This window comes from Xenopus tropicalis, chromosome 4 (genome assembly GCF_000004195.4).
Source record: "Xenopus tropicalis strain Nigerian chromosome 4, UCB_Xtro_10.0, whole genome shotgun sequence".
NCBI lineage: Eukaryota > Metazoa > Chordata > Amphibia > Anura > Pipidae > Xenopus > Xenopus tropicalis.
The window spans coordinates 101,467,313-101,474,283 of record NC_030680.2 but is presented as its reverse complement, the minus strand read 5'-3'; positions in this window follow the sequence as shown (position 1 = coordinate 101,474,283).

Here is a 6,971-nt window from a genome sequence, read left to right as displayed (position 1 = left end):
AGTATAGCACACACAGGCAGGGTACAGCAGGGCAGGCAGAGTATGGCACACGTAGGCAGCATAGGGTAGGCAAAGTATAGCACACACAGGCAGCATAGGACCAGGGCCGGAACTAGGGGTAGGCAGAGTAGGCGCCTGCCTAGGGCGCAATCGCTTGGGGGCGCAGTCCGCGCACATTAAAGGGGAAATGAATTTTTTTTTTTTTGTAGTTGTAGCTGGGCGCTACCCAAACCCCCCTCTGGCATGATTAGCTTTTCTTCAATTGTCCCAGACTCCCAGGAACTGAGCGCACCGCCACCCCACCCTTCCCTATGCTTACCACTGCGCCGCCTGCGCATGCGTATTGGGAAGTGGCGCGCACGCCCCCCTACGCATGCGTGTCATTCACAAGGCGCCAGAAGAACAGAAGGCGCTGGGGTGCGGCGGCGTTCGCTTGTGCCGTCGAGACCTGGGCTGGCTGAGTTAGCAGGACTGCTGGCCTTGGCTGACTGGGACCTGGGACTGGATTTCGCTGAGACACTGCTGCTGCTGGCACAGGTACAGATGGGGGGCAATATGAGGGGTGGCTGGGCTGCTGGCACAGGTACAGATGGGGGGCAATATGAGGGGTGGCTGGGCTGCTGGCACAGGTACAGATGGGGGGCAATATGAGGGGCTGGGCTGCTGGCACAGGTACAGATGGGGGGCAATATGAGGGGCTGGGATGCTGGCACAGGTACAGATGGGGGGCAATATGAGGGGTGGCTGGGCTGCTGGCACAGGTACAGATGGGGGGCAATATGAGGGGTGGCTGGGCTGCTGGCACAGGTACAGATGGGGGGCAATATGAGGGGCTGGGCTGCTGGCACAGGTACAGATGGGGGGCAATATGAGGGGCTGGGCTGCTGGCACAGGTACAGATGGGGGGCAATATGAGGGGCTGGGATGCTGGCACAGGTACAGATGGGGGCAATATGAGGGGCTGGGCTGCTGGCACAGGTACAGATGGGGGCAATATGAGGGGCTGGGCTGCTGGCACAGGTACAGATGGGGGGCAATATGAGGGGCTGGGCTGCTGGCACAGTACAGATGGGGGCAATATGAGGGGTGGCTGGGCTGCTGGCACAGGTACAGATGGGGGGCAATATGAGGGGCTGGGCTGCTGGCACAGGTACAGATGGGGGCAATATGAGGGGTGACTGGGCTGCTGGCACAGGTACAGATGGGGGGCAATATGAGGGGTGGCTGGGCTGCTGGCACAGGTACAGATGGGGGGCAATATGAGGGGCTGGGCTGCTGGCACAGGTACAGATGGGGGGCAATATGAGGGGCTGGGCTGCTGGCACAGGTACAGATGGGGGGCAATATGAGGGGCTGGGCTGCTGGCACAGTACAGATGGGGGCAATATGAGGGGCTGGGCTGCTGGCACAGGTACAGATGGGGGCAATATGAGGGGCTGGGCTGCTGGCACAGGTACAGATGGGGGCAATATGAGGGGCTGGGCTGCTGGCACAGGTACAGATGGGGGCAATATGAGGGGCTGGGCTGCTGGCACAGGTACAGATGGGGGCAATATGAGGGGTGGCTGGGCTGCTGCCACAAGTACAGATTGGGGGCAATATGAGGGGTGGCTGGGCTGCTGCCACAGGTACAGATTGGGGGCAATATGAGGGGTGGCTGGGCTGCTGCCACAGGTACAGATGGGGGCAATATGAGGGGCTGGGCTGCTGACACAGGTATAGATGGGGGCAATATGAGGGGTGGCTGGGCTGCTGGCACAGGTACAGATGGGGGGCAATATGTTGGGTGCTGCTGGCACAGGTACAGATGGGGGAAATATGTTGGGTGCTGCTGGTACAGATGGGGGGCAATATGTTGGGTGCTGCTGGCACAGGTACAGATGGGGGCAATATGTTGGGTGGCAATATGATGGCTGCTGGCACTGGTACATGGGAGCAATTGGGGGGCTTATTTTATGTGGCATGATGATGGCAGCCAGTGTCGGACTGGCCAGGATACCAGGAAAACTCCCGGTGGGCCCAGGTGTCAGTGGGCCCTCCTGCTCCTGACTATTTGGCCTGTTTCATGGTCATTCCCTATTTCTGAATGGGAACAAAGAGGAGAAATAGATGGAAGAATAGATGCTAGCATGTAAATAAAAGAGAGTGGGAGAATAAAGAGGTTGGGTGAGGAAAGGAGGCAAAATAGTTTGGAGAGGGGGCCTAGGGTCTAAGGTTCTCTGTGGGGCAATACATTTAACTTTGCTGTGACTGGGGGGTGGGGGTGGTTTCTGCTGTGCTGGAACTGATTAGGGTTATGTGTGCTGTGATTATTAGGTTTTAATTTTGGGCTGATGTGCTGCCTGTGACTGTTTTGTGTGATTTATTATAAAAAAATTATAAAATATAATACTTTAAAATGCAAGAAAAAGAGATTTAAAAAACTGATACCATTATCAGGTGGGAAATTGTAATGGGGGGGGCGCTAATTGAAGTCCTTGCCTAGGGTGCCAAAATACCTTGGCCCGGCCCTGCATAGGACAGGCAGAGTATGGCACACACAGAGGGCATAGGGCAGGCAGAGCATGGAACACACATGCAACATAGGGCAGGCAGAGTATGGCACACACAGGGGGCATAGGGCAGGTAGTCTGAGGAATCATATCTGTAGCACATTTGCCAAATTATTGTATGAATTTTATTTAGCCTTTGGTCTACTGAACAATTGGCCCTATAACCCATGTATGGTCACCTTAAGTTAATATACCAGCAATTTCACATTTGGTAACACACAACATAATCTAGTAGTAGTAGTAGTGTTTTGTATGATGAATATTAGCAAGGAATTGTTTTAAAAGGTGATATAACTGATCTACCCATTGATAAAAACAAGTCTACATGTGTTATCAGCTTTTAGATACTGAACACCAAAGCTATTTGTCTGTTCTCTCAGTTTGTACAGCTCAGTTTTCCTGATACCACAAAACCTAACATGTTTTTGCTGATAAGTGCTTCTCTTTAAGGCATGGAAATAGAGATATGGAACACTGGCTTCATACTAAACATAGGTTTACGCTCAAAGAACCCTCTTTTAGGGTTTTGCAAGGAAACTTTGTACAACTTCGGAAAATGAAGTGCCGTGTATGGTTTCCTACCAGCAATTTACTTTATATTATTATTGTTTATTGTAATTGTAATTGTAAATAGCTTATTCTATTCCAGTCCTCTCCTATAAATATATCAGTCTCTTATGTAAACCACTGACTGCTTACTAAGGTAATTTGAACCCCAGCAACCAGATAAGTGCTGAAATTCCAAACTGGAGAGTTGCTGGAACAAAAAGTTAAATAATAATAATGATAATAAAAAATTCAGACCAATTGCACATTTTCTCAGTATATTACCCTCTACATCATACTTAAAGTTAACTCCAAGTTATACAACCCATTTAAGTGGAGGGGAAGGGGATGAACAAATTTTGAACCTTAAAGGAGTATTGGAACCAAAAAAGTCAGAAAGACACTGTTATTCATTTATATATTGTATATACACCTACAGCAAAATATAGAATCTAGTCTGGGAGGTTGACTTATTATGTTAGTATGGGTGGTGGGGAAAAAAAGCTTTAATTATTTGCTTCAGTAGCTTTTTTTTAACCTCAAGCAGGAATTCTTTTTCCATTGTGGTTTTTTTTTTTTTTAAAACACAATTGTCAGAAAATAAGCATTTATTTAGCATCACCCAAACCTGAACCTCACCACATAATAAATAACATAAACATATAACCTATTTCATTATTTACATGGATGTTTTGGGTGGAAAGTGCTAACAACTGAGACTGGAGGCAAACTGAGGTCTCTGTCTGGTGTTTTTTGCCCTCCCATTGATCAGCAAAACACTAAATTATTTGAGCAAAGGGTTGATCTAGATGAGTTGTTGCCATATTTTTTACTATATTAATTGTTTTAATATATGTTATGTTTATAATGATATGGACAAATACTTTATCAGAGTCCCATTGTTGTTAATTTCACAAGCAGGAATTTCATTTACTGACCATTACCTGGAACACGTTATTATCTAACCACTGCTTGCTGAAATTAATAGGTAAGGAACACAAAGAAACCTTTTAGCAATGACTAAATTAAAGGTATCTATAAGGTTTAGGTTATGTTTAAAATACAGTCACCTCAACTGGCTGAATAGCAGGAATCTGTGAAATGCAGGCACAACACACAGCTTTGGTACCTGATGCCATTTTAAAATTAGTCTTTCCCAAGATGTACTATTAACAGCACAAGTGGAGCAAAGACAGAAGAAGGAAGAGGATTGATCTCTCTCAGCACCCCCAGTGATTGTACCTTTCCTTCTTCTTTAAAACATAAAACAAATACATTTCTTTTACCCTGGCCACTCAGGAGAAGGCATCTCCAACCTTTTTTACCCATGAGCAACATTTAAATAAAAAAAAGTTAGGGGCATGAAAAAAGTTCCTAGGGGGTGACAAATAAGGGCTGTGATTGGTTATTTGGTAGTCTCATGTGGACTGGCAGAATATAGGAGGCTCTGTTTGGCAGCACACGTTGTCTTCATACCTCCAAAACTTGCTTCCAAAATTAAGAATGGGCACCTACTTTGAGGCCACTGGGAGCAACATCAAAGCAGTTGGTGAGTAACATGTTGCTTACAAGCCACTGGTTGGTGATCACTGCTCAAGAGCATATGTTGCTCACTGTTTGTCCTGATAGCTACTTCGTATGTCCAAGATGGTGCCTAAGATTCAGTTTGCATAGAAGGACAAACCAGAAGAGAAGTCGCAATTTTCCCAAGAACTCCTATGTGTTTTGCGCTTATGTGAATTGAAACAGAGGCTTGACACGTTTGACTCCTGCGCATGCACACACGGGGGGTGGTCAGCCAGGAGCAGTCAGCATCTCCTCTTTTGATATTTTTACTGCTTGCACTTTTATCAACTTTGTGAGTAGACATCTGTTTTAATAATTTATACATCATTAAAAAATTTTAATGCATGATTCTTTCATTGTGTTGCTCAGGTTTGTAGGAAATGATGGGATGTATTTGGCTTTATATATAGTGATAAGCAACATTTTTCGCCAGGCATGGATTTGCACAAAATTCTCTCTCTGGCAAACTTAGCCGTGCAACAAAAAAAAGTTGCACACGGCAAAAAAAATTTCGTGCTCGACAAAAAAAAAGTCATGTGCATCAAAATAATGTTGTGTGTGTCATTTTTTTGATGTGTGCAAAAATTTTTGACAATTTTTTTTTGATGCACATCATTTTCCGTGTTTCGCCAATTTTTTTTTCACTGTTTTGCTGATCTTTTAAAAGTTTAGCAATTTTCCGGCTGACAGATTCGCTCATCACTATTAATATGCAGTCAAACAGCCTGACATTTTGGTGACTGGCTAGATGGCATGCGTGGATGAATTTAAGATGTGCTAGGTGTGGTTTTAGTTGGAGGTACCTGAAATGCCAGAAATCCAGGCTTAAAAATAGTACTAACACAATACCACTCTTTTCCAGTAGAGGGAAGAGCATTACTGTTCTATTCTATATTCCTTTCCATATGTGTGGACACATGATTTTTTAATAGCAACACACCAAATGTTATTATATCTAATTATGTGGGGATTAACAAGACAGCACAGAAAAGAAATAGAAACAAAACTTAAAAAAGAAACAATCTCTCCTGAAACCTTAACAAAAAAAAGTTAAAAGGCTACACCATCTGTAGGGTACAGCTACCTCACTTTAACTCAATGTATGTACCTAGGTACCCCAGTGTCCAGTGACTGCCTTACGATTGAGCCCAGCATGCATATTATGCATAAACCTTATGGGCATATGTGTAATCACACAAACCCAACCAGAGATGCTTGAATGGTGAATTATTTAATAGTGAATTTCTTGGGAACCTCCAATATAAGTGACTGACCAACTTATAAGATTAAAAGTATTGTCCAATTTGTAAGAGACCAAGGGCTGTATCTTTTAGCCTCCTCGCAGAAAAGACTTGCTATGTATTAGGGCCCTGTATTTCTTCTATCTACAAGAACATTAGTGGCCAATTGACTCCCATTGCGGAACACAATATTTCTGCAAGAAGTACATAAAACAATAATAGTAATACAATAAAAATGTGAACCCTAAATCTTCTATTTAACTGCACCATCTGTTAACCTGACATTTACAGTGCTTATAGGAAATGCAGGAATAGAATACTTAGACAAAGTATTTAGATTTTGTATATTTGGTGAAGGGACAAAGGGTTTCCACAAATGATAAGACAGCTGGGGTCCATAAATGTGGTCTTTACATGGTGCCATCATATCCTTTTAGTGTTATTGCTAGTACCCCACTATATGTATATAAGCTAGCGGCGGGGTAGCAGCCTAAATTAATTGATTGCAACTATAACCTGCTATAGTTACTTAAGGTTTCCCTTTAATTGCTCCCTGTATTACACATGTAATATTTTAATTTCAGCATACTTCTATTATAAAACATTTCACAAGGATTGCTTCTTGAACAATTATTGTGTCTTTAAATTTATATAATTAAATGCAAGCACACATTTTAAGCTTCTGTTTCTCTAACTTGCCAATGCTAATATTATATAAATGTAATGACAAACATCCTGTTGTGCAGCTGATTCAAAGACAATGTGGAAAGAAATCCAAGAAAATTTGACCCAGGTGTAACAGGATTCTAATACTGCAAGCAGGATATTAACACTGCATCAGAACAATCACATAATAATTCATAATATAACAATGAAGAATAATAACAGCAAACTTATCTTTACACGATCATCCTGAATGTGATCATTTTACTCTAAAATGCATGGAATAAAGCAGGGGTGTCAAACTCAATTGCACAGGGGGCCAAAATCCAAAACATACTTTAGGTTGCGGGCTGAACAGGATAAACATTTATTGAACACACTAAAATTCAGTTGTCTTTACTTA